The following is a 7,681-nucleotide window of genomic DNA, read 5'->3' on the forward strand; positions in this document are numbered from 1 at the left end:
TAACCCCTGACTTTTCAGAGCAGGTAACAAGGCATAGGAAAGTTAAGTGATTTGGCCCATGACCATATAGGTAGTAAGTAAGTAAGTAAGCACAAGAGGGGATATTTGAATCCATGTCCTCAGATTCATATTCAGTTTTTTTATGACTCGCCATTTCCTTTATGTGTACAGAATAGTGAATCATCATACCCAGACCGAGAAAAAACAGTGGCTTAGGGTTTAAACAAGTCCTTTTGTCCTGAAGCATCTATTTGGAAGGCTTGGGACTAGCAGTTTTAGCCCCAGCATCTTTGGGTTTGGTTTGGCAGGTTTGGAATCATGGGGCATTGAGACCTTAGAATCAGACTTACTGGTCTTGGCAGCCTGGGTGTCACATTTGGTAGCTTTGGGATCAGACTTACTGACCTTGGTGTCAGACTTGGTGACCTTGAGGTCAGTGGGCCTGGCAGTCTTAGGGTCAGTAGGCTTGGAAGCCTTGGGGTCAGTGGTTCTGGTGACCTTAGAGTCAGGCTTCATGATCCTGGAGCCTGAGTGTTTGGTGCCGACCCTTGGGCCTGAACTCTTGGTTGCCATCTTGTGGTCAGCATGCTGGGTACCGGCCTTGGGGATCTTGGGCCTGAGGAACTTAGCCTTGGGAGCCTTGGTGCTCAGGGCATGGATGGCTTTGGTGTTGTTATCCTGCTTCTTCTTCAGCCCCTTCTCGTTGTGTTTCTTGGCAAAGCTCATGTTTCTCAGAAACTTGGGGTCAACCCTTTTCAGAGACTCATCTCTGTAACCTAGGTTTCTTGATGACATTTCTGTGCCATTTCCATGACTGGTTGTGGGTGGTATGGTTCTTAGACGGAGCCATCTTTACACTGCAGCCTGTGCTCACAGGTACTCCACCAACTGGAAGAGGCCAGAAACAAGAGAGGATTTATATTCAGTTAAACTGCACCACCTAAATGATTTGCTTATCCTCATGCACATATATCCTGGCTGTGTGTTTCCTCCATTTGTGCTTCTTTACTTTTGGTTTGTTTATACTATGCCATTTCAGTAAATACTTTTTTTTTTAGTGAGGCAATTGGGGTTAAGTGACGTGCCCAGGGTCACACAGCTAGTAAGTGTTAAGTGTCTGAGGTCGGATTTGAACTCAGGTACTCCTTACTCCAGGGCCGGTGCTCTATCTACTGCGCCACCTAGCTGCCCTTCAGTAAATACTTTTGCTTTGAACGAATTGTGACCTTTAGCCAAATAGAATCAAGGTAAATACATTGGTAGGGGCTCACAAGCTTTAGGAAATTGGATCCACTGAGTGTTCTAAACCCGTAATAGTCATCACCCAAGCAACCAACTTGTGAATGTAAGTTGGGAGACTTGCAAGGAGGGCAGCCTACCTAGAAAGGCAGGCTACAACCCAAGTGGGAAAAGCTTTCATACTTAAGTGAGGATATAGTATTTCAGCTATCAGGTTGAAAGTTCTGTTCAAGTAAAGAACCAGTGGTTCTTTATTACCTCTTTCTTGAGGGCAGGGATTGCCAGTTAGCTCTTTTTATATTTCAGCACTTAGCACAGTACCTGGTACATAGTAGGTGATGAATAAATGCTTATTGAATTGGATTTATTGACTGACCATTTAAAGTTTTATATTAGCAAAGAGACTAAAGATAAAAAAAAGATCATATACTATACCAGGGATATAGGATTGGTTCAATATAAGGAAAACTACAAACATAATAGACTACATTGATAAGCACAAAAATGACATGATTCTATCAATAAATTTGACAGGATAATACAGCCATTTCTGTTAAAAAAAAAAGAAAATGAATGAAAAGAAATGGATGTTTTCTTAATGTGGTAAATAGTATTGATATAAAACCATAAGCCAGCATTTTATGTAATAGGGATAAACTAGAGATCTTTCCAACAAAATTAGAGCAAAGCAACAATGTTCATTAATCACCACTAGGATTTGACATAGTGCTAGAAATGCTAGCTACGGCAATCATTCAAAAAAAGAGATTGAGGAAATAAGCATATGCAAAGAGCAAACAAAATCATCACTCTTGCACATAATATAATGGTTTACTTAGCAAACCCTAGAGAGTTAATTAAAAATTAATTGAAACAACTTAACAGTTTCAAAATATAAAATAAATGCACATAAATCATTAGCATGTCTTTACATTACCAACAAAACTCAGCAAGAAGAGAGAGAAAAGAGAAATTTCATTAAAAGTAAGTCCTGGGGAAGCTAGGTGGCGCAGTGGATAAAGCACTGGCCCTGGATTCAGGAGGACCTGAGTTCAAATATGGCCTCAGACACTTGACACTTACTAGCTGTGTGACCCTGGGCAAGTCACTTAACCCCCATAGCCCCACCAAAAAAAAAAAAGTAAGTCCTGAATATATAAAATATTTGGGAGTCTACCAGCCAAGATATGTAGGAACTATATTAATCCAAATAGAAAATTAATCTTTATGGAAATAAAGCTACATTTAAATTACTAGAGAAATATTCATTGTGATGGGTAGGCAGAGTCAATATCATGTAAATAAAATATTACCTAAATTAATTTACTTATTCAGTGCCATGTTAATCAAACTTACAAAGAATTACTTTATAGAGCTAGAAAAAAATCATCAAATTTATATGGAGGAACAAAAGATCAAGAGTTTAAAGGGAAATAATGAAAATAAAAATGGGAAGGATAGTTGTCTAGCTGTACCAGATCTCAAATTATACTACAAACTGATAATGATCAAAATGATTTGGTATCAGTTAAAAAACAGAAAGGTTCATCCGTTGAATAGATTAATGGCTATTAATGGCACCGCACATAACATACAAAAGATGCAAAAGAACATAACAGCCTTGTTTTCTATATGCTCAACCTCCTCAGGTACATGGGGGAAGGAGTCACTATTCAACAAAAAACTGGGGAGAAAACTGGGACTTAATCTGGTAGAAATTAGGTTTAGACCAACACTTCAACCCGAATTTGAAAATAAATTGTCAAATGGATAAACGACTTTAGACAGCCTAGCTTTCAGAAGCTTCAAAAAAGGGGAACAGAATAAGCAAAATTCCCCAGAATCTATTGGAAAAGATGATTAAAATGTTTAAGCTGGTTGAAAATTTGTTCAGTTGTGTCTGACTCTTTATGACCCCATGGACCTTATTGTCCACAAGTTTTCTTGGCAGGGATACTGGAGTGTTTTGTCATTTACTTCTCCAAGGGATTAAGGTAAAGAGAAGTTAATTGACTTGCCTGAAGTTATATAGACAGTAAGTGTCTGAAGTTGGATTTGAATTCAGGTCTTTTTAACTGCAGGTCCATCACTCTATCCACTGCGCTGCCTAGTGGTCCTTATTATATTATGTTAAAAAGTTTCTTGCAATATGGTTTTGGAAAAGCATTGTAAAAAAAAAAAAGTGCCGTTGTGTGGAATGACATCTTAAGGGTTATGCATTTTATCATTTGGAGACTTGCTTCTCTATGGATCTGAATGCTGTAATTTGATTGATTTGAGTAATTATTAACAATAGCTAGGAATTCTTTAACACTTGAAGGTTTACAAAGTGCTTTATGCATGTGAACTTTTATGCACACAAATTTATATGTGTAAACATTTATAAAGTTCACTCATTTGATCCTATCAACAACCCTGTGAAATAGGTGCTATCGTTGCCTCCATTTTGCTGATGGGGAAATTGAGACTAAGAGAGGTTAATTGGCTTGTCCAGGGTCACATAGCCATTAAGTGTCTGAAGCTGCATTTTTGACTTGTAGATAAGTTAAATTTAAGTGAGGCAATGTTGCACAATAATCAGGGGGTTAGAGGAGGGGGGTGGGAGTGAGGGTAAGAGGGGGGTGGATGGGGCATCCTCTCTTCTAGTCATTGCCAGCAAAATTCTTGCCATCTAAACCCTAAATTTTTTTTTTTGTAGGCAATGGGGCTTAAGTGACTTGCCCAGGGTCACACAGCTAGTAAGTGTCAAGTGTCTGAGGCCGGATTTGAATTCAGGTACTCCTGAATTCAGGACCGGTGCTTTAACCACTGCGCCATCTAGCTGCCCTAAACCCTAAATTAAAAAAAAAAGTAGGGGCAGTTAGGTGGTACAGTAGATAAAGCACTGGCCCTGAATTCAGGAGGACTTGAGTTCAAATCCAACCTCAAACACTTGACACTAGCTGTGTGCCCCTGGGCAAGTCACTTAATCCTCATTGCCCCACCCCCAAAAAACCCCCAAATCAAAAAAAACCCTAAATTTAAAAAATTCTTGCCATCTACCTGAGAGCCAGTGTGGCTTCAGAAAGGAACGGTTGATATGGTGTTTGCTGTGGGACAACTCTAGGAAAAATGCCAAGAGTAAAACAGAGGACTTTCCACAACATTCATAGACCTGACCAAAGCCTTTGATACTGTCAGTCATGAGGGCTTATGGAAAATTATGTCAAAATTTGGTTGCCTGGAGAAGTTCATTAGTATTGTATGTCAATTTCACAATGGCATACTTGCCTTGGTTCTGGATGATGGATTATGCTCTCCTGCTTTCCCAGTCACCAAAGGTGTGAGTCAGGGCTGTGTGCTTGCTCCCATGCTTTTTAGCATGATGTTTTCAGTCTTGTTGTTAAATACCTTCAATGAGGACGACACAGCATCAAGGTCAGCTCTGGCACTGATGGAAAAGTCTTCAACTTGAAAAGGTTACAAGCCAAGACTAAAGTGGAGGAGTGTTTGTGCATGATTTTCTGTTTGCAGATGATGGTGCACTCAATGCAGCCTCAGAAGCTGAGATGCAACAAAGTATGAACTGATCCTCTGTTGCCTGTGATAATTTTGACTTAACAATTAACACCAAGAAAACGCAGGTGTTCCATCAGACAGCACCACACCATCTATAGGTGGAACCATCAGTTCCAACAAATGGAGAAGTTTTGAAAACTGTGGATAAGTTCACTTATTTTGGTAGTATACTTTCTTGGGATGTACACATTGATAAAGAGGTTGATGTATATATTGCCAGAGCTAGCTCAGCATTTGGGAGACTCCAAAGGAAATTGTGGGAGAGAAGAGGTATTAGACTGACTATCAAACTGAAGGTCTACTGGCCATTGTGCTGACCTCATTGCTGTAAGCCTGTGAAATTTGGACAGTCGTGCCAGGCAACCGAATCGCTTCCATTTGAATTGCCTTAGGAATATTCTGAAGATCACCTGGCAGCATAAGATACCAGACACTGAGGTCCTCTCTTGAGCTAAAGTGCATTTAAACTCAACTGCAGAGAGTGCAACTCTGATGGGCTGGCCATATTGTTGGATGCCAAATGTATGCCTGCTCAAAGGACCATTTTATGGAGAACTCACAGAAGGGAAGTGGTCAGAAAAAGCTATATAAGGACACTCTCAGGGTCTCTCTTAAGAACTTTGGAATTGATTGTGAGGCATGGGAAACACTGGCACAGGGCTGCCCAGCATGGCATGACCTCATCAGAGAAGGTGCTGTGTTCTATGAGCAAAGTAGAATTGAAGTAGCTCAAAAGAAACGTGATATGTGCAAATTTAGAGAATCCAACCCAAATGTTCACATTATTTGTTCCTGACCTGTGGTAGACCTTTCTGAACTCATATTGGTCTGATCAACCACAGCTGAACACATTGTAACCTGACTTTAACATAGTGATGTCATTGTGGTCCTCTTTGAGAATGAAGGACAACAACTAACCAACGGAAGCTTCATTTGAACTCACATCTTCCTGACTTCAAGTCCCTTTCACTTTCCAATATATCATCAACAGGCTCTGGAAGCTCTTCTACTTAAAGACTATCTTAGGTATTCAAATAGGTATACTCTGGTTTGTCAAAAAGTTAACTTGGGGGCAGCTAAGTGGCACAGTAGATAAAGCACTGGCCCTGGATTCAGGAGGACCTGAGTTCAAATCCGACCTCAGACACTTGACACTTACTAGCTGTGTGACCCTGGGCAAGTCACTTAACCCCCATTGCCCTGCAAAAAAACCCAAACCAAACCAGAACAAGCAAAAAAGTTAACTTGGTGTTTCAGAAAAGTACAAGATGCCTTAGGAAGTCTTTCTATGAGAAATTCCGTAGGAACTTGCCAACCTCTTTGAATCTTTGGCCTTGGAGAAGATATAAAAATTTATCTGTTCTATGATAAAAGAAGCTGTAGGAATACATATCTGAAGGAATTTTAACCTGAGATGAGAATCACTAGAAAATTGGTTTACAGAGGACATAAGATCCCTCTATCCTATCTTGTCCCCAATAAGAGACAATTGGGAGGAAGGCATAGAAATTATTTATTTGTTCAATTGTCTGACTATTGATTAGGAAATCTAGGGAAACTAACTGAATAAATGGTAACTCAAGGGGAAGCTAGGTGGCCCAGTGGATAGAGCCCCGGCCCTGGATTCAGGAGGACCTGAGTTCAAATCCGGCCTCAGACACCTAACACTTACTAGCTGTGTGACCCTGGGCAACTCACTTAACCCCAGTTGCCTCACCAAAAAAAAAAATAGTAACTCAATTGATCTCTATCCGAATTACATCTTTGAACCAACTTTGGATCAAGAGACTGCATTTTAAAGGATTTTTTTTTTTTTTTTGCTTTGGGGATTAATATATGGTACATTAGGCTAATTGTGATTGCCTTTTGGCCTTTGAGTGAACTTTCTTACATTCACTTTATTTTTAAAATCCCAGAACGTTATTTTCTTAGGATTGATTTTTTTTGGCATCAGAATGTGTTAAACAGGAAACAATAATAATTTTTTGGAAGGGTCTTGGATATGCTTAATAAGCACTAAGGATAAATATTTTCACTATTTATTGTGAGGCTACTGATATTGCTTTTTTTGGGGGGTGTGAGGCACTTGGGATTAAGTGACTTGTCCAGGGTCACACAGCTAGTAAATGTCAAGTGTCTGAGGCTGGACCTGAACTCAGGTCCTCCTGAATCCAGGACTGGCACTTTATCCATTGTGCCACCTAGCTGCCCCCCATTCATTTTTATAAGATTTTGAGTTCCAAATTTTTCTCCCTCCTTTTTTTCTCTCCCTTCTCCCCAATACAGCAAAAATTTGATATAGGTTATATAGTACAATCATGTTAAACATATTTCCACATTAGTCATCTTGTGAGAGAAGAATCAGAACAAAAGGGGAAAACCAGAAGAAAGAAGGAAAAAAACACACCCAAAAGTAAAAATAGCATACATTTCTCTACATTCAGATTTCATGATTCTTTTCCCATAAACTTTTTTTTTTTTTTGCCGGGCAATGAGGGTTAAGTGACTTGCCCAGGGTCACACAGTTAATACATGTCAAGTGTCTGAGGCCAGATTTGAACTCAGGTCCCCCTGAACCCAAGGCTGGTGCTCTATCCACTGCACCACCTAGCTGCCCCTGTTTTGCTCTTGTTTTTAACTTCAGTTAATAAGCGCTTCTCAATGGAAATAACAGTTTAAATGCTTGTTTACTGAAAAAGAAGTTAAAAATAAATGCTTGATGGAAAAAAGCTTAAAATTGTTAACTGAGAAAAATAAATGTTTAAAAATGCTTTTAAATGGAAAAATTTAAAATATATGTGAGTTGTAAAGTTTAAGAATCCTTGTTAGTTGATTTTTAATTGAAACTTAACAATGCTTGGTATATAGCAGGTGCTTAATAAAT

At 39.3% G+C, this 7,681-nt stretch overlaps 1 pseudogene; it reads right to left on the minus strand.

Annotated features, from left to right (window-relative positions):
- Nucleotides 1-247: 247 nt before the first annotated feature.
- On the minus strand, nucleotides 248-850 carry LOC122753093 (annotated as a pseudogene).
- Nucleotides 851-7,681: the final 6,831 nt, after the last annotated feature.

This window comes from Dromiciops gliroides, chromosome 4 (assembly GCF_019393635.1).
Source record: "Dromiciops gliroides isolate mDroGli1 chromosome 4, mDroGli1.pri, whole genome shotgun sequence".
In the NCBI taxonomy this organism is placed as follows: domain Eukaryota; kingdom Metazoa; phylum Chordata; class Mammalia; order Microbiotheria; family Microbiotheriidae; genus Dromiciops; species Dromiciops gliroides.